This window comes from Passer domesticus, chromosome 1 (genome assembly GCF_036417665.1).
Source record: "Passer domesticus isolate bPasDom1 chromosome 1, bPasDom1.hap1, whole genome shotgun sequence".
In the NCBI taxonomy this organism is placed as follows: Eukaryota; Metazoa; Chordata; class Aves; order Passeriformes; family Passeridae; genus Passer; species Passer domesticus.
This window is the reverse complement of record NC_087474.1, coordinates 38,680,825-38,702,020: the sequence shown is the minus strand read 5'-3', so window position 1 is coordinate 38,702,020 and position 21,196 is coordinate 38,680,825. Positions and strand designations below refer to the sequence as shown.

The 21,196-nt window shown below is 39.5% G+C and overlaps 1 long non-coding RNA gene across 1 annotated transcript in view; it reads left to right on the top strand.

Moving 5' to 3' along the window:
• Positions 1-1,779: 1,779 nt before the first annotated feature.
• Positions 1,780-21,196, top strand: part of LOC135297454 (uncharacterized) — a 61,370-nt gene continuing 41,953 nt past the window's right edge. The window contains exons 1-5 of the long non-coding RNA XR_010359461.1: positions 1,780-1,965; positions 2,585-3,984; positions 7,115-7,342; positions 17,103-17,358; positions 18,603-18,780. This is a non-coding gene — a long non-coding RNA (uncharacterized LOC135297454). The remainder of the gene's footprint in view (positions 1,966-2,584; positions 3,985-7,114; positions 7,343-17,102; positions 17,359-18,602; positions 18,781-21,196) is intronic.

The following is a 21,196-nucleotide window of genomic DNA, read 5'->3' as shown; positions in this document are numbered from 1 at the left end:
ACACACTGCAAAACCCATGTAAGATGCTACAAACCCCAAAAAATTGAATCTGTCAATTTTCCTCTGGCCAGTGTTCCTGACTGGAATTTGAGACTCATATCTAATCTTTTTAGTCTTCATCTCACTGTGCACCAAATATTTTGGCATGGCCCCTACCTCAACTTGGCCGAGCCCTGAAATGCACAATGACAAATAAGGGGGGTGGTCATATGATATGTTAAGGTACTTCACTGCATCGTTGATCTTTAGTGATCTAAGAGATCTGGGTTTATATCTCCTGAATACTTTGGGGTTTATAATTTTTCAACAGAAATATAAATCAGAGCCAAACTTCAGGGGTCAATACCTAGGGTTATAGGACTATTTTTCCTCCAAAAACTGAACCTTTCAGTCTGTTTCCCAGAACTTGGAGGACATGGCTGTAAGTCATCAAATCTGGATTTTTCTCAAAACTGGCAGTGTCCTAGGTTCCTACAGTCACTAGAAATAACCTCTTGCATCTCAAAAAAGAGAGCAGAAACATTATGATGGGAGATTAAATTATCTTGTATTTCTTTGGCAATTGAAATTCTTCAGGAAAATAAACCTTTCTCCTTTTAATTACCAATGTTTGAAATGCAGAGAAGTCCACAAAAAAAAAAAAAAAAAGAATACACCTTAGCTGCCATAATCCTCCACCCCAGTGCAAAGCAGACACTGGTTATCTGTGGTATAAATGGCTGAAAAGTGCAGTGAAATGTAACAAAAGCTGAAAAATCTATTTTTAAAGCTAGCACTCTGTTCAGAGTTTGCTCTTTCCCGCCTTGGTTTAATGACAGCTTTGCTTAACAATGGGTGACCCACGAAAATTAATATTGTATTATTGCCACTTATTATGCCTGAACTCCTCATGAAACCAGAGTCACACTCCTTCTGTCTTGCTCCAACAGAGTAGAGAATGTTATCAGACTTCTTTTTCCAGCTCTGAAATATCTAGGTGTGCTGAGAGTTACTGTTTTCCACCAAATCCCAAAACACTGATGAGAGCTAATGTGTTTCAGCCCATGTCCCAACACGATCAGTGAGAGCAGCCCACTCTGAAAATGCAGTCCTGGGCTAGCAAATTAGCTCTTACGGATTTTGCAAGAATACACTTAGCTTACCTTCTCCCCAGATGCCTAAATTTATACATTTCTCTGTGTTCTGGGATAAAGCAAAACACCCTCAAGTGTCTTCAGCATCATCTCCAATGGTCTTTGAAATCCTAACATCATAAATAGCAACACCAATAATGTGGGTCCAGATGATTTTTCTTTCTCTTTTGTGGAACTTGGAGAGCTGAAACAAGGTTTGCATTAATAAGAGGGGAAAAGAGTGCTGCACACAATTTGGGATCTGCTAAGGAGACCTCAGCCAGCTCTGGTTCAGCCAGCTCTGGGAATACTTGCCTGCTGCAGGGACAAGGAGGACAGGGCTGCACTGAGCAATGATACAAGGCTGACCTGCTACCACATTTGTCAGAGAGGCTCCAAATAACAGAAAGGTTTTTTATTTTTTCAGACTTCTCTATTTAAAGTGTGAAAATTTTCTATGGGAATAATTATACAGCTAATACAGACACATGGTGTCCTATAAAACTTGTGCTTATGGAAACATGCGCTTGTTGATCTCTCCCTCTCCCTACAGTAATTTTTGAATCAGCTCAAACTTGAGAAAGAAAAGGGTCTGGAAGACAACAAAGGAGGAAGGCCAGGAACCCTGATGCAAACACCATGCTGGTGAGTGCAGTGGGACCCCACAACCAGAATTCTTGGCCTTACACCTGTCCCAGCTCCAGGCAGGCTTTCAGCCATAACTTGTACCATCCTACAAAGCAATATCACTGAGCCTCAAGACTTCAACCTGCAGAAACCAGGCTTCTTCTTGCAGAATTTAATAACCTACATCTTTCCTGCAGGTATTCAAGCACAAAGTAACTCAAGGGAGGTAAGATATTTCTTCTTCTCTTTCTTCCTTTGCAGTAACACCCTCTAGTAGGGTGTATTGTGCCTGTCCCATCATGGGAATGAAAGGGAGGCTGTGCATGCTGCAGGTCCCCAAGACCATCATGGGGACTGCTTATGATTCAGCCTCTGCAGCTCTGATTCTGGTGTGAGAGGTGGATGTGGATACAGCTCTCCCTAAGGGCAGAGCCTCACTGTGGGTGCTTCCTCCAGACCACCAGCTCTGTGTGGGGATGATGTCCACGCCTAACTTTTCACAAAATTGATCTCAGTGACCTAGGAACTCAGGATAACAGGTGATACTTCTTCCCCAAGTGAAATTTGGCTTGACAGAATCCTTAGGCTTTCAGGCTACGCTGAAGGCAGTGCTCTGAAATGTGCAGCAAGTTATTTTTGCCCTGGCAGCTCTCTCCAGACATAGCAGGAGTATTTGAAGACAAAGAGCATAAAGCAGTAAAATATGCCAAATTTGAGTATTTCACCAAGATACTGATAAAACTGGCAGTATTGACAGGGTGTGTGCCAGTGGACTTACTGGCAAATGTGTGCAGATTTCTCTTTTTTTATAGTGAAATAGCCTCTTTTTCTTTTCCGTGAAACAGGGAGAAGTTGTTGGCCTTTTCAAACCACTAACATTTGGATTTATGAGCATGCCACCCATATTTTTGTGTGGGGTGGACTGCTATCTCAAGTCTTGCCACTGCTAAAATTAACTGCCATCTCAGGCCACGTAAGCTGCTTATGCCCAAATGTCAAGTCACTAGGGACATTTACAGGAAAGCAGATGTTAATGGGATATTTCTGAGAATAGGCATTATGTATGGAAAACACTGGAGCAAAGAAATGAAACTCTTCTGAGTACCCTAGGCACCAGCCAAAGCATTCTGTGATGGGAAGCTGGTGAGATGCTGAGCTGTACAGAGGGATTTGTGAGATAAGTCATTTCCTCATCCTGAACACTTTGCATTAGTTTCCATTCTCAGCACAAGGAGCATTTATTCCTTAGCTTGTTCAGCAAAGAGATTCTTGTCTCATCTGTCCCATCAACCCATCTGTAACAGAACCTTATGGCTGTGGCCATCTTGTTCAGATTCCAGAAAGAAAATTACTTTTTCCTACCTCAACCAAGAATTTAATGGGGGAAATACTGCATGAGAACAACTGTTTTGTGTTCCATAAGTAAAGCCTGGGACTAATCAGCCACTAACTTGATTTGCTGAGATCAGAAACAGGTGAGAAAGAAGGAAAATATAAGCTGTGCTTAAGATTAGTACTTTATATGTTTTACATTACAGGCTGACTATAAAAGCTAGTCAGCCAAGATTGGCTAGTCATGTGAAAGGAGGTCATTTGCCAAGCTTCACTGCTGTGTGCAAGCTATTTTAAAAGGGACTGTGGAAATCTGGGATCCCTCTTGCACATGCCCGGATCACTGAAATAGTCTTGCATGATAGTTCCTCTACTGTGTAAAATGTGTATTGGATTTGAGATCTGGCACCTCCTTTTCTCCTCTGAACTCCAAAACACACCTGAGCCATTCACCTCTCTCCCTTAGAATGCTCATCCATCCTTAGAAATGAATAAAACCAAAAATCTCTACCACAAACCCACCCAAAATCTCACCCTCTTTGACATTTGTAGAATAGATCACAAGTAGATTATTTGTTCCTTGTAATTTCCCCTTGCCTACCCCCTTCCCCCATCCCCAGTGTATCCTAATCAAAGTTAATGCATTCCAACTAACATCTGTGTTGCTGCAGGAATCACTTTGTGTGTCTGAGAAGCACATTTTCTAGGTAACCTTGAAAGCAAAAAGTCTGAGGGGTCTGCAGAAATACATAGGGATGTCCTGCTGAGGCAATTCCCTGGGGAGCACAGGCAGGTCTCCTAATTAGGGGAACCTGACTTAAATGGCAGCTGGCCAACTGCAACCCCAATTACTGGAACCACTTATGGAAACCTCGGGAGACATGATCAGGCTTTCAACAGCAGGTGATTTGGGGTAAGTACTGGATATTCAGCATTGCACACTGGGACTTTTTTTGGGTTTGATTGTTATGGCTTAAATTTAAATCTAGTATTAGTGCAATGAATTTTTTTCTCATAAAAATGTAAAGAGGTGAATTCTTCTCAACTTCACTGCTTCAGCTTTTACCTTCTTTAGTCTAAAAGCAGCAGATACAGAAAGGTATTGTCTTAATAAACTGACTGCCAAGTCCTTACCAGAGCTGGCCTTCTTAAAGCCACACTTTATAGCAGAGATGGACTGCAATTCCACCCATAAATCCAGCAATGAGCTGGATTACAGTGCTGATTTCACAATGTTTCTGTCAAAAGTGAACACTCTTAGAAGGCTGCAAGGAAGGCAGGAGCTGCAGACATTGCTCCAGAAATAAACAAACCCTGTTTATTCCAACTTCCAATTTTTATATTCTGCCATACTGGTAAGTATTTGCTGTCTAGCTGTCTTAAGTAAAGCCCAACCTTGTCATTACTGATCTCAAGAGTGTCTATGACATTATGACAATTTAATGCATACACATTTTCTCATGGTTTACTTCTCTTTCTTGTCAGCAATTATGAGCTGTCATTAAAAGCATGAGAAATGGTTACTGTGTTGTTAGAATTTTAAACAGAAAGATAATCTAAAGGGAATAAGGGGAAAGGGAGGGACATAAGAACTCAGAGAAGCAGTGCAGTAGAAGAGAACTGGAAAAAGGGTGAATTAGTGGAAGAATATAAAGAACAGGAAAATGTAGTTCCTGGTCTCCTGCTTTCAGTTTATTCCCTGGTACAGGGGGCCTGTGACAGTTTTCTAGTCACAGTTTAAGCAGCTGTTTTTGGGAAAGGGGAAGGAAACGCCCCGCTGGCAGGATTGCCAATATACAGTGAGCTAGATCATAACATTCTCAAAATCAGCTATGACCATGCCATGCAGGTTGACATGGATCTATATTTGTGGTACCTCAGCCATATATATCAGCTTTCAGTACATTAGCTGCTGCACTCAGTCACAATGTCCCATAATGATATAAATATCACTATATTGTAATACATGGGACATCACCGTTGCACATATGGTATTTCTCATTCTTGTTTGCTTGCTTAGAAAACTAAAAAGCCATAAATATAGTGGTACAATATTACCTATCACAACCTGCATCAGTATTTCAAGATTGTTGCCCAGTCAGCTGATGAGACTTCTCTGTTCTACTGAAGTCTGTGAGGAAAGCAGTCCTTCCATCCTGAGATGGGTAGGGACCATCAGTCTTTAGTAGGTTCCTATTTCTCTCCATGGCCCACAGAATCAATATAGTAAATTAGTTTAGTTTAAACCTAATTTTCAGGCAGCCACAGTTGCTTCAGGTAAAATGAATGCCCCCCTCCAAAGGTGTGAAATAGAGCGTGAAGAACTGAACAAGCACCAGGAAGGACTTCCCAGACCCAGCAGCAGGATCAGGATCCAGCTAGTGTGTCCAAGCTCTGGCATGGCCATTCAGAAGAGAGATTATTCATGGATGAGATGGAAGGACTGCTGAGTACCAAATACAGCAAGGAATGGATGGAACTGATATGCTTGATGGATATCATCACAGCAGTAGCATCTGCCAGCAAAGGATTTATGGCAACAGCTCTGTTATTTTTTTTTTCTATATCAGGGGAAAACTTTCTGGTAAAAAGGTTACTAAATTGATTGCTTGATTCTGGTTGTTATCAGAATTTGTTTGCCATAGTAAGCAAATTCTGCATCATCAGGCCAAAGACAGGGGAAAAGAAACTCCACTTAAGAAAGCTGAGAAGAGTCAAAAGCAATAAGGCCTGTCCTCTCTGGCACATATGCCTCCTGAAGCCTCTTTTTTCTGCCAGTGGGTTGGCTATTCTTTGTCACAGAAGCTTGTTCACTGAGACCATTCTCTGGGTTCTCACAGGATTTTGTGGAGAACAGGAAGAAACACATAGTCCTATGTTTATGGCATAGCAGAGAAGGAAATGGAAATGTCTGGTGTGATGTAAAATTAGATTCTAACAGAATGGTGGGCTTTCTTTTTCTTCTTGTAGTGCCCTGACCATTCCCATGTTATCAGCTGGGGGAAACATTACAACCATAACTATAAACAGACATGAGATTCCTAGCATTCAAATGTATCCATGTGTTGGTCTAAAAATGCTACATTCTGGGGCTGAGCCTGAACATGATTTTGTTTCTGCTAGGGAATATGCATTGAACATCCTTACATCCAGGGTATCAGGGAGAGACTCAACACCAGCTCTTTAGAGACTTGTGTGGAGGATTAAAAGGAAATTAGGAAAGATAATACACTGATGTGTCTTGAGAATACTCCAGACAATTAAAAGTATGAGCATGTCAAAGCAAATTCCTGTGCTCTCCTCCTCCAAGGAATACATTGTAAAAGCCGACATTCATCTTGATATTTGTCTCCTGTGGAAGTGAAGGAGGCAAAAGCTACAGAAAAGTAGTAGAAAAACTGGTAATGCAGTTAATAAAAGAGTGCAAGGATATCATCTAAAAAGAGGAATAGGAGGTTTTGCCTGATCCCAGGATATATTGCATACCTTCACATAAGGAGATAGCTACCAGAGGTAACTCATAAATACCATTGCTAAGTAAGTGTGAAATGGAGTCATGGGATATTACTAGTCTATGACATTTTCCTTATAAAAAAATATAAGGAAATCAAAATAGAAAAATGAGCAAGGAGGCAAAGGAATTCTTATTTTTGCTTTCACACTCAGGTTGAATCAGCCTACCATGTAATTCAGTATCAGAAGGAAACTCTATAAGCTAACAGCCCCCTCCATCTTTCATAATCATTTGATCAAATACGGCACTGCCTAATAGCAAGAAGATTGCAAGAAATTTTAATAACATCGGGTTATTGAAGCAGTGAAATACAGGAACATGACAGACCTCTCCTTGCAGGATGTTCAATTACTTTTATGTTACTGCTGACTCATGAAGGGAGGTCCTGGGCTTATCTTTCAGAAGTAAAAGCACAGAGCCAGTCCCCAGCAGATGTGTCACCAGAACAGCCCTTTCTTTTAATCTTTAATTTGTGTAGTATTTGCTAGGTTTCTTCCTCAAGCTTTTACTTTTTTTTTTTTTTCCCCAGAGAACTCTGAAGAGTGGCCTTTCAGCTTTTGTTATGGCTTACCAGTTTTCCATCACAAGCTGCAAGAAGCAATACCTGACCCAGGGTGTCAGAACAGACACAATACCTCAGCAGATGAGGATGGATTTTGAGGCTGAGAGTGTAAATATTTCTCACAGACCTGAGTTTTCTTTAGCAATGAGGAGGGGTGAAATAAGTTCCTGTCTCTGCCACAGCCGTTCAGAACAAGTAAGTGGAAGTATTCAGGCAGCACATCCAAGCTGATGCTAAATGGGTTAAAGTAACTGTGTCTAAAAGCCAATGATTAAAAACTCAAGTCTGAAATATTATGTACCAGAAAATGGTGGAGAGCTGTCTTGACCTTGATTGTGCTATGTGAATGTGTAATCCATCTTTCAAGTTGGGCAGCTGCTTGACTGATTCTTGAATCAAAGCAGACTGGATTGTGTAAACAAATATCTTTCTCATTTATATGCTGCTCATATGCTTTGAACAGAACATGGCTATTTCTTAATTTTTCAGCTAAGGATTTTAAATGGTAATATGACTGCTTTTGACACTTCTGGCCTCTCCTGCCAGTTCTATAGATTTTTATTTATTAGTTTTTACAACCCGCCTCAGAGGCAGGGTAACTGAGGTTCTGGTTAATAGATCCCTTGTGGTGGATTAGAGTGAAAAGACAGTGAATTACCTGTGTACATATGAGCCAGATTTATTTTAAAATAATCAGGATGCAGCAGGAACCTGACACCTCCCCTGCAGAAGGATTTTACACTGTCTGAAGCAACACTGTGGAAATGAGTTGGGGGGCACTTTGGGGGACTTTGATGTTTTGTGACCCCTTCTAATGACCCAACTTGGCCATGCTTTTCCTTGTGCCATTTGTGCCTTACTGGGAAGGAGAAAACCTTCTGGCTTCTATGTGAACACCCAACACCTCCCATGGTGGGGAGTTTTACACTGTCAGATGCAGTTGTGCCTTTCTGGGAGGGAGGAAATCGACATGAGAAAAAGCATTACCACACCTCTGAAGGATCTGCTGCTTACCTGCTTTTTCCCTTCTCTGGTAGGAAAACTGATGGCACTTTAAGGCATCAGTCCTGGGTTATCAGGGAAAAATTTATCACAAGGCTCAACCAGTTTATGTAAACAAAGTTCAGTCTATCACATAACTTCAGTGTGATTTAAAATCCAGGGCATAATCAAATGGTAAATCTAAGTATATTTTTTTTAATTCCAACAAAACACTTAGACAGGAGATAGAAGTAGAAGGATATTTTGCATTCATATGCCTTTTCTCACTCTCTAAGTGAATGAGCAGCTACCACCATATATCAGTGAGTAATTTTGTCTGAACCATAGGCTTTCAAAGAAGTGAAGTTGGAGTGCAGTTCATTAGCACTGAAATCCTAGTGACTCGTAAAATGCTGAAACCTAATAGGACCAAGATTTTAGCTAGAAGATATGAAAAAATGTTCCATTTTCCAAAGCTAGCCAAATCTGCTGGTGACCTAAAGCTGTGTAATAGTTTACAAAAAGAGTTTGGACCAAGGAGGTCCTGGTTACTACTTGTCCAGTGTCCTGGTTTATGACTCTGTCAAGTTTTGTGTGTATTTTTTTATTCCCTTCCTTCAGCCATGCTTTTTTCTGTCTTCTTCTGTGGCCCCTCTCATCTCTATTTATGTCATAGTCAAGCCAGTCCAGCAAATATAGGAAAGAAAATATCATTGTTCATTAAAAGTCATGTGAGTCCTAAAACATGTCAGACCAGGTGCTGATTGGCTCCATCCCCAGTTCTTCCCCTCTAGCTTCAGCTTGATTTTCACAATAAATAGAAAAATGAAGTTGTTTGTCTTTGCACTCCAGGTATTTTCATCTGGAGAGAAACAAGATGTAATTAAGAGCCAGCCAAGTGATATAAAATATTCCATAGGAAGATGCATGTCTTCATGTGCAAAGGAAGGCATAGATCTGTGCAAAAGATGACAAATACCAGCCATGGAAAAAAACCTACAGCTTTAAAACATGTTTTTAAACAGTGATAATGCAGGAAATCAAAATGGGATTGATATCAAGAATCAAGTCACACAAGGCTCGTATTTTAAACAGTTTTCTGTATGCCATCTCACAATGTCAGAAGCTTAATTAAGTTTGGCTTTAAATTATTCCAGCCTAAAAAAATAAATAAGTGATGGAATTGAACTGGCATGCCAGCGATTTAAAAGTAGCTTGTACACAGTCAAGGGCAAGGAGCTCATTGTTTAATTCAGTACCAAATCAGAGGGCTCACATTGTTTGGAAGCCCAAGAAAAAGAACAAAATCATCCCTGTTTTTCTGAAAACTCTATTCTATGAATTTATCTAATCACCTTCTCATATGGTCTCAGAATGCATGAAAATTTGTTCAGTGAGTTCTTATCACTTGCATGAGCTGCCTCAGAATTGCTGTATAAAGGATACTGCCTGCTTACTAGTAAAAAACTGTAAAAACTGTGACTCTTCAAGGGAAAGTAAAATCTAGTCCTCCTAAGATACCAGGTAAAATATTGCCTCAAATAAATTCTGTAGGAAAAGTGCCTGATGAGTTTAGTGCAAACAAGATTTCATCCATGTGTATTTCTTGTTATCATGGGAACCTTCCAAGAAATAATGGAAACTAATGAAAGTTTGGAGTGAGAGAATTCTCTTCTTAAAAAATTTCTTCTTAAAAATTAGTACTGAGACTACTTCCAACTTTTGTGCTTTATCAAAAATATAAATTAAAGATATAGTCAAGTGTGTAGGGCAAATAAGCCTTGACTGACGTCTCTGCAAAAGGTTGAAAAACAGCATGACATTTACATTTTTACTGTGTTCTAAATCCCAAACTGAGTGAATGTATTTGGACACTTTGTAGCTCTAGCTGCAATGGCTTTTCTGGAACAGAAATTGGACATTGCTCTTTTTATCTTTCTAGTTTCCACTCATTACCGTTATTCTTGCCGAAATATAGGCAAGAAAAGAACTGATTATGGCAAACTAACATTTCCAGATGCTGGCAAATATTGACTTCTGAAGAGCAATTTCTCCCCATCTCAGCATAGGTGTTTATCATATCAATTTCCATGTTCAGTACTTAGAGTTAATGAGATTAGATTATTTTCCTCACATAAGTATGCCTTAAAATCCTAATAGATCACTGGAGGCAAGATTCAAATCCTAACAGTGCTGGAATGGGGAATACAGAGACATCTGAGTAACATGCTGGAAGATGGAGGGCTAAAGGAGTTTGTAATTTTGTCTTAAAATATCATGATCATCAGAGGTCAGTGGGCCTTTATGTGTATAGAATGCAGCGTGCAAAAGTGCATTGCACAGGTGATTGTGAACAGATTTCTGCTCCTCAGAGACTTTTAGACCAGCCTGTGTACGCTCTATTTTGGCAAAACTGTGAAAGATGCATTCAGTTCTCCATCAGTTTGGATGCATAAGAGAGCTGTCTTTCACCAAGTGCTTCTTCCTCCAACACTTAAACTTTCAGGGTTGCCTGATCATGCATTGATTTATGCTTCTGTTCCCCTTTATCTTAAATGCAAGGTTTCTTATGCAGCTTCTCTATTCTACCTGTAAATGTGTGAGCTGCTATTTTTGACATGGCCATTCCAGATTCTTTTTGTTAATCATTGGTAAACCTGTCTCCTTATTTGTCAATTCCAAACACTAAATTTTTGATGCTACTGCTAGAAGAACGTGTATTCAGTCATTGCAGTTTTATTGTGTTTCCTTAGTTCTGTGGGAGAAGATTCCCTTAGATTTGGTCTTTTAGTTTAATTTGATGAAACCTTGACTCAATATTTCTTTTTGATTTCTCTTCTTTCCCTCAGTTAATTAACAGTATTCTCTTTGCTATGTCCAGTGAAGCTGATAAGAATGCCTGCATCCTGATTAAACTGAGGATATAAAAGGAGCCTTTTGGTGTCTAATTATAGCAAGTAAGAAAGAGGCAGAACTGATTTATGGGCTAGTGCATCATGTACTACACCTACTCTAATTCACTGGTTTTCTAAATGGCAGAATATGGAGGTAAAAAATCTACAGTACTTTTCCATTTTTTCTTTTTATTCCAACAAAACATGTAGCCAGGAGACAGAAGGTTATTTTTCATTAGTATGCCTTTTCTCATTTTAGGGAGAAAGGGAACCTTCTGAGAGCAGTATAAGGGTAATCCTCATTAAGACATTATTAACAAGGCATATTATTAGAACTGTTAAAGCCATTGCCCTTGATTATAAATGAGTAAATTGGTTAATGAGAACAGTAGTTAATTGGGGGTATTATTACCAAACAGGGAAATCATATGAAAGTTAAATACATCACAGTGATTCTTCTACACAATTAAACATCTATGAGAAAAGAGATTAAGGAGGAGAGTATAAGAAAGTAGCAGTCGTAAAGCAGAAGTATGTTTTAAAAAGTGAATTGGAAAAGTCTATTAAAACTGAATAAAAGTCAATGGTGCATATTTACCCTGCTGAAACTCATCTGAAGCTGCTTCTTGCAAGACGGAAAATCTCAAACTCCATCGGTGTGCTGAAAGTTTGTGTAATCACAGGGCCATCTGGTAGGGATAAGATTTGCCACCCTGCATTCGCCTTAAGATCCAGACATCACATCTGTCCTTCCCCAAGCTTCTCCTTTCACGTGTTTTATCCACTGTAACAACCAGGATTGTTTTGAGCAGCTCTTTGCTCTAAGGGTTAGATTTAACCTGTCTTTTGCAGTCTTAATTGAGCTTCCTTTTCCAGTTAGCTATGATGGAAATTACATGTCTTTCTGCCAATAAGCTGTTGTGAGGGAAAGCAATGTATATACAAGTTTTATCCAGGGATCTCAGGCAGAGCTACCTATAGCTGGTTGACCCAGGACCATGTCAGCTCCTGAGGACTTCCAAGGATGGAGAATTCATAACCTCCCAGGACAAGATGTTGCAGTGCTTCATCACTCTCAGTGATGTAAAAACATAAAAGAGTGATTCCTATGTTTTGATAAAACCTCCTGTGTTTTTGTCTGTGCCTGTTACCTCTTGTCCTGTTACTGGGCACCACTGAAAAAACCTGTCTCCCTCTTTATTTCACTCTCCCTTCAGGTATTTGTATGCATTAATGAGATACTCTTTGATCCTCACTTGAGCCTTCTCTTCCCTAGGTTAAACAGCCCTCCAGCCCTAACCATTCTGTGATTTCTTTTAGGCAGCTGAAATTTACCCTGATTGGTAACCCAATAATCACACCTGGCTTTGGAGGAGAAAAAGGTTCTATGGGGAAGGAAATTGCCTTATCCATTCTGCATTGAAACCATAGACATGGAGATAGGCATCCACACTATCCCAGAGCTCAGTGCCAGGCCCAGCTCAAGAGCAGGTAGAATCATGAAAGGCCTGGAAGAAATATTAGTGCCTCCCTTGAGGATGGCTTTCTTCACCAGGTAAATCCTATGGTTTGGATGATGGTTATTCAGCTGGGAGTGTAGCAAGGGCCATTCTCTGTGGCTGTATAGGTATAAACCAGCAAATAGTGTAAGTAAGCACCAATTCTGTACCTTTGCTATCATCTCTAGTCATGCTGTGTATTTGTAAGGTTGATCTGCAAGGAAATCAGTTCAGTCTAGGGCTGTAAGGAGCAGTACGACAGGCTTTTGTCTTTGGAGCTCCTCGCAGCTCCTTGGGTACACTGAGATTTTGTGCCAATGCCTTTGACTTTAAGGGGATGCAGGAGACTGCTGGGCCAGTTTGTCAACCAGCTGCCCTCAGCTTGTGTGCAGGGAGGGCTAACCCTGGAGATTAAGGGTAGGAGAATACAGCACAGGCAACACACTTCTCAACTTGTATTAGTCTCCATCTAAAGCAGGAAAGCTACACAATTCAAAGCCTTTCAGAGCTACTTTGGCAAACGCCTCGTTAGCAGATTGTGGAATGTTTAAGGTGTATGCATAGACCTAAAGTACTTGGTGTGACTCAGAGCTGGCCACTTGAGAGCACTGCTATAATTGTGGGGTGAACAGCCTGGGGCACAGGCTGTCATTTATAGTGGCATGTGCAATGGACTGCTTAGTTTCCAGATGAAATTGTAACACAAACACAGATGGAATGATAATGTCCCACCCACTCTAATTCTTCTTGAAATTCCTAATTAAGTATTTTCTCTTCCAGCTTTCCCCTTTATGAACAAAAAATTGTTCTCTGGAGTGTTGTTGGGGAGGGGAGGGAGGGAGGGGCTGGATGACTTCCAAGTGGCACCTGAGGAGTGGCTGTACATTGGCAAAACCTTACACTCAACCTATGAAGGACTGAGGTTTTTTTCAACTTGAGACCTGCTTTGGAAATTGAAGGCATGGAGGCATGGCAGGAGTGGGTGAAGAGGGAAGGGTATTAGATCCATACTGAACAGTGTTTTCCATTCAGTTGAAGAAAGTAAATCCACAGCATGCTGCCAATTTCCTGTCATTTGTTTGATGGTGGTGGCATCTGTGGAGCACCAAGCTGAGCATCCCATAGATCTCCTGCATAAAAAATGTGTGGGAAGTTGATGATACATGTCTTGTAACAAAACAACACATAAGGGCTGTGCATCACTGAAGTCTTTTTCTATCTCTTCATTTTTTAGTGTTACCCTGCAGCAGAGTTTGAGTTTGTTATCCTAAAGCTGCAAAACAATTTGGTTCTTATGTGAGATAGTAAAAACATCCTGCCAAAAACACATTGTGGTGGAAAAATTAAATATCAGATCATAGCTCTGTGAAAAGAGTAATGTGGATTATCCACAGATAAACTCCTAGGAATACTGTTTAGCTGGGGCACCTCTTCTCTTCTCTGATCTCATCTATCAGAGGTTGCTCTGGTGATAAGTGTTTCATTTCATATCTCACTTTAAAAAAGCAGTCAATCAACATTTGCTCTTCCCTTTTCCCACACTGCCATGAGTTAATGGAATGCTCTTTGTCTTACCTGATGTAAGAACACAAATCCTAGACCTGCTGCTCTTCTCCTAATCTCTCAGGGTCATCACAAGAGCTGGTCATGGTTATGCTCTGCTAGGCTGAAGGCCCAGGGGAGCTACTACATCTCCTTCTAATCCTTCATAACCAATTCCTTTTTAGCTTAAACAGCTCTCAGCTTTCCAACAGTTTTTTTAGTCCTTTGTTCCTCAATTGTTTTAGCTATGTCTAGGCTATTTTAAAGAGAGAGAATGAGTTTCTCTTTAGGCCTCTATTCTACCAAGAGAAGGTTAATATATTAACATGAAGCAAAGACCTGACAGTTTTGGCCAGGCACATCCATGGCCTTTTTCCACTCAGCATTTAAATGCATATGAACTTATTCTTTCTGTGCTGCAGTCAGTAGCATAAATCATTGTTGCTAAACTCTGCCCCCCACCCTGTCCCATAAAAACAAGCAAAAAAGTTATGGATTTTTAGTTCAAATTAATTTTCTATAAATTAATATAATTAATAATTCATTATATATGTTTTTACATGTAGTATATGTCTAAATATAAAACCTATTTAATATCTTTAGATGAAAATAAATATAGAATAGAATGCAACAAGTTTTTTAGCTAATTTAATTCTGGATTATACATGAGGTGCTGGAGCTCTGGCCCTGTAAGCCAAAGTCATGCTGGATTGCATCTCTTGCCTTAAGAGGGTAAACTTTTCCCATTCAAAACTATAAGCACTGTAAACACTGTTCTGATCCAAATCATGGTAAATTATAAGATTACAGAAGGCAGTATTTTTCAGTAAAATATCCATGGCTAGAATGAAGCTATATATTTTTTAAAAGTCTTGAAGTTACAGAAAGCAATAAAGAAAAAAAAAACCATTGCATTGAAAAAAATGGCCCCTCCTCTGAAGTGTGTTAGAAGAATGCCTAAGCACAGTGTATATCCCTGTATTCTGCTCAGAAAGCTGGTGGGTCTTGGAGTATTATGGGGTTTTTGGGGTACCAGCAAGTACTGTGTTAGTATACTAGAATTACATGCAAATGGAAATATGAGACACACATCCTTTCTAGATTAGTTTGTGTGGTTTTGTTTCCCATTTCAGTCTCACATTCAATTTCCTTTGTTGATGAAGTAATCAACAGTATGTCTCAGGGAAAATCAAAAGATAATGTTGGTGCTCTCTCCTGATTGTTTTTTTTTTTATAGGTTAGTTAGTTTAACCCAGGGTGAAAACTGTGAGGTACTGTATGTCTGAGATGGACATCCATTCTTAATGATTTCTCTAAAATGAATTGCTCAAATACATGTATCCAGATAATTCCCTGGTGGCCCCACCCTCGGCTAAAAGCACCCATTTAGGTAGCAGCAATTTTTTTTAGAGATGCAAAATTGTTCTAATTTTAGTCCTACAGTAAGCAGCAATACTGCTTAGCATGAGGTTTGTCCACAGGAGTTCTGTAACATTTCCCATTAGCAACTGTCTGCTCACTCCTGCAGAGCAGCTATTTGATGCTGAGGCTGCTATGACAGCTACTTGAACATATAAATAGAAACATGCTTCACAAATGTGACAGTATCACATGGCTGAATGCATGGAAATGCTGAAGTGGAAAAAATTTCTCTTACCCCGTAATTATGTGTGTGTTAGTATTACGTTTAGTGAAGTGGTAGGCCTGGTTAGACCCAATGAAGCATTTTTGACAAGCTTGGGTTTAAACCGTAGCTGTAATAAAAGGATTAAATTCAGGTTTGATGTAGATGGGTACCAGCACTCTATCCATGCACATAGCCAATGCATTTTGTCTTCAGCTCCGTGGCTGATCCATGAAGTCTCCTGGTGATCTCTGAGTAGATGTGACAACAGACTGGCTCAAGACAAATAGGCAGTAGATTGATCTCTGTGCTGTTTCATGGCACAGCAATGGGCTAGCTACTGCCAAGGTGGAAATTTCAGACAATTACCTGTTGTGCCTAGATCAGTTAGGCACTATTTGTGTGCCTCAATGTGTTGGTGAACTCACTCCTGGGTGGAGGAATCCTGGGCAATCCCAAAGATACTGTTAGTTCCAGAGATAGGTGAGGCAACTGGCCAAATGCCACATGGATAAATCTAAACAGTCTGCAAAATGCAGGTGCAGAAATGTCTTTGGAAATGCTTGACATAACTAGCAAGATTTAACTACCTAAGCAGCCTGAACTAATTTAGGGCAAGATCGGGGGTGACAGGAGGTTGGATTAGATGACTTTCATAGCCCCCTTCCAACCTAAACCATTGTCTAGTTCTGTGGTTATAGGTAGGACACTGTACATAGTAGGGAAGCTAGAAGAAGTTCTGTGCATAGTTTTAAGATAATAAATAGAAATGGGTCATTGATATACTGTAGTCATCATGTGGGACCACAGACCTGCTGGACTCTAAGAAATAATCAGAACAAATAGTGGTATCTCATCTTGATCCTGTAGAAGCTGCTCTTGCAAGAATGCTTGTAATCAAGACTCCCATCCAAACAGCAACTGGCCATCCTGTTTAAAAGATTTGATTGCCCAGATGACCAAAAATGTTTATGCAAAATATCTCAGTGAATAGATGGGGTGTTGTGGATTCCAAGTGCTTCTCAGAACCCACTCAAGGTTCTCATTGTGTGATTATGAATGAAAGAGTTAGGAAAGAACTGGTCAGATCCAAGTGGTTTTCTTGAGGGTTACCTTCTTTCCCACCAATATGGCATGTTTAATGTAATCTTTGCAAAGAACAACGTTGGTGGATTTTCTTTGAGATACTGGGGAAAAAATGTTGTCAGTCAAAAAACCACAACAAAAACCCCAACCAAAACTCAGTGGTAAATTGTGTGAATTTGTGACACTTGTTGTGTAGCAACAGAAAAAAATAGAATAGAAACTTGTCATAGCAGGTCCTGTTTTCTTCCCTTCAAAGCAGCTGTTCAGATGACAAAAATACTTAAAAGAATTTTTTCCCTTTCTGTTTTATTTCTTTTTGTCTTCTCCAGCCCAGATACCACAATAAGGTGTGTCTCTATGCTATGATGAAGACTGCAATCAGTATTTCTGTGTGCAAGAAGCTACATCCCAAGAGACCAGCAGCAGAATTTATTTTCTATCATACACACAGACACATGTATGACAATGAAATATTTCAAGGTGTTCTAAATATTTGCTCCTAAAAAAGACTGATGCCACATTCCTGCAATACAGTATCATATTCTGTAGGTGTTGCAGACAGATTATGCCAATCAAACACTGGAGGTAAGAATATTTATGTCATCCCTGCAAAGTCTATCTTGTCCCAAAGATAATAGCAAGACAGTTTTTCTTGCAATCCTAATAAATGTACCATTTTCTAGATAGGGCTTGACTTCATGCTGTCTTGAAAAAGGGATTGGCTTTGATTTTTTGAAATGCTATGCATGGCAAAGTATCCTTTCCCATTTGTGAGATATTATTATTAACCCTTGGAACCTTTGATTTCTACTTAATCTTCTGCTTCATGCCTTCAGTGATAGTGGAAATCATTATCAAATGCCATTTTGATATGTTACCTCATGGAATGAGTTGCTGAAGTCAACTGAACAGCAATAAACAGAATCAAGGCTGGTGTGCTTGCAGACCTGTATAACTTCACTTATGCCAGTACTATTAAATTTATCTATGTTCAACTTGAATTGAACCCACATCTTTATTTAACTTGCTAGCAGGTGATTTACATTCTCAGAGTCTGCTCCAATGCCAGCTGAAGTCAACAGCCTTCCCTGACTTCAAGGGGATTTAGATGAGGCTCCAGTTCTTGGATGTGTTGACAAAAAGGCAAAATATTAATGCTTTACTTTTTTTGGCAAAAATGATGGGTGCAAGACAGTAGAAAAGATTATTACATAGCCAATGACTCTTTCACTGACCAAAGATTTTCTTTCTGTGAAGCTGGAGCAAATGTGGTAATCGGGAGAGGTAGAGGGGGAATTGTTCCTCTCGACCAGGTTTTATGATTGCTTTTCCCCTTTTAAGAGGATTTATTTTTTTTTATCTGATTCTGAAACTTTAAAATTCTAATTTTAATTGACTGAGATTTACATTCACTAACAATTTGACCCAGAGGTTTTGGACCTTTCTGATTATCAGTAAAACAGAGTATATTGACTAGACCTGCAACACTCTTTGTTAATTGTAAGCTGCTTTCCCTGATTTACAGTGCACAGCAGGCAATTGGTTGTACCAACTCTCCAGGGCCCTGAACTTCTTTTTCTATCATGTAAAACCACCTGGAACACAAAATCAGTGATTCACAGGCTTCCAGCCTGTGAGTTCCTGCCCTGATACACAACCCTCTGTTGCTGATGGTCTTAGTTACAGGTGTGACAACAGGACTCCTGCCTCTTCGGAAACAGTCATGTTATTAAAGAAAAAGAAAAATAATGAGCTATGTATGATTTATCCACAGCATTATTTCTCCCTCAGTAGTCATTTTGCTATGGCTTTGTGTTTCCTTTTTCCAGGTCCTAATCAATGCACCAAATCTGTAATCACCAAAAAGCAGGTCTGGTCACATGGATTCGTATGATTGTCCTGACTCAAGATCACATTCTCATTACCAAGCTCTTGCTGAACAAAAGGAGATCATATAAATGCTCCATAATTCTATGGCATCCTTTGTCAAATATTTCAACTTGTCAGGTACATGATGCACAATGAACCATTTCCTTTGTTGTTTGTTCTGAATCTGGCTCCCACCAGCTCCATTTGGAGATCTGCAGTTCTTGTGGTAGACAACACTGCTCACAGTTGCTTTCTAATTACCATCTTCATACCAATCATAATTTTTCTGGATAATTTCCCCCAACTCAGAAGTCATAGCCTGCTCAACTGCTTCTTTTATGAAAGGTGTTTTCCATTTCAGATTATCCTTCAAGCTTTTCTTGGCACCTTTTCTAATTCTAATATAAATTTTCTGGCACAGGCAGATGTAAACTGCATATTTTTCAAATTGTATTCAAGCCATGCATCCATACAGTGTTACAGTAACACTGCCTATTGCACTCTCTATTTTTCTTACTAATGTCTGCAATTTTAACTTCTATTTATCCCTGACTGCTACTGACTGATACACTGATGTATTCATGGAACAATCTCACTTCTGAATATTAGTGCTAGGCTCAGAGCCCATCATTTAAGATGTGACATTAGAAGTACTTTTGTCCAGGGCTCATCCCTTTATGTTTATCTGTACAGAAAGCTATCAAGTGCCATGATCTAGCCAGGCACTCATTATTGTAAGTTGTGCACTTCTCCACAGACAGTTCATTTATCAATATTGTAACCAGGACTGGCTCCTACACACATCCCTCTGGTTTCTGCCCACCATCACATTTGTTTGTTCCACTTCTCTTATTTTTTAATGCTTATTAGAAATGCTCAGGAAATTAAATGTGAGGAAATCTACCGAAGGTGCTTTAGAAGGACAGGTACACCACGTCATTCAATTCACTCTATTCAACTCCTCCTGACTTCTTCAAATAACTCCACCAAGCCAGCAGGGTAAGGCATAGCCTTAAAGAAAAGCATGTGGACCCTTCCCTAATTGGACACATTTATCCAGGTGTCTGTTCTTTGTGATATTAGAATGATATTGAAGCCAAGAATAGGCATCAGGATTCCCTGTTTGGACTTCCATGGTTCTCTCTGAAGCTGTTTTTTGGTCAGTATCATATTTGACATCTTCAGCTGTGTAAGGCAGGTTTAAGAACATTATCCACCACTTTCAGTAATCAAACTATTTAGCTGGTGAGCTCTTTCAGAGTTATTAGCTGAGCCCCATCTTCATCCTGAAAACTGGCTACTTTTGTCCATTTTTCTCAAGGACAAAACTAACCTAACCTATTTTACAGTCAATTCACTATCACACGGATTTTGTAATGAGGTTTCCCACAAAAAAGGTCCAAGCAGGGGAATTGTTCCATTTTTTTCTGGTTTGTGTATTGACACTAAGGTGCTGTTTAGTTTCTTGGCTATTGTTTCACAGAGACTGAGCATTCTTTTCATATCCTGATCATTCACAGACCCAAAAGACTCTTAAGTGAGCCTGTTTTCCTGACATGCTTCAGGTTATACTATTGTACTTTTGCAAAAACTAGGAGAGCAAAGTGATAGGATTTAAATTTCCATGAGAAGTAATGGATAATAAACAACATAAAAAATATTCTGTGGTGTTTTGGTAACTCCTTTCTTCTTAAAAATGCAGCTACTCATGATCAAAGACCATTTGTACTTTCTGTCTCCTGCTCATTTTAGTTTTCTTCCTCTCTTTGTCCAGATAGATATTAATGAAATATTTGCCACCTAATTTTCCTGCTAAACTTAAGATGACTATCTGGGACTGTATACCTTATAAATCAGGTGTTGTTCAGGGAGTAAAAAAATTATATATTAACTAATCTTACACTAGGGGAAATCTTGAGTTCAGAGGGACAGCTGCACAATTCAAATATTTATCATCATATATTGCCAAGACCAAATCATACCAGAGTGCCTTCATGGAACAGTGATACACTCTTTCAAAGACCATGAAAATGTTGAGTACTTTCTTCTGTGATTTTTCATGAGTAGGATTCAAATGTTTATTTACCAGCTGAGATCAGCCTAATGTTCCTTGAAAATGCGAGTGACATTAGAAAAGATCTAGGAGAAACTCAGCTTATTCCTGTTTCACTACGATTCTTTTACTCTAAGTAGATTATCATAAAGTGATATTGGCAATTGCCAAGGCAATTGCACAGGGTTCAACTCTCCCCATCAGCTGAGCAGATGTAATTAGGTTTAAAACCTAGGTGCATTAGTCTAATTTAATACAATACAGAAATGTACAATCAGTTATACATCATATCATCTCAGCACGGTGTCAAATCAATATCTGTTTTCAGCAAGAAAAATGTGCAGGTTGTGCTGGAGATATGACTAATGGGAATGCTATTTGGAGTGTTTGGAGTGCAGTTTGCACTGTAAGGAATGATGACAATTGGTTTCATCTGGAGTAATTACAGCTCAGTGGCCACCAGTTAAGCAATTACTCAAAGGAAATCCTCTTGAGGGAGGA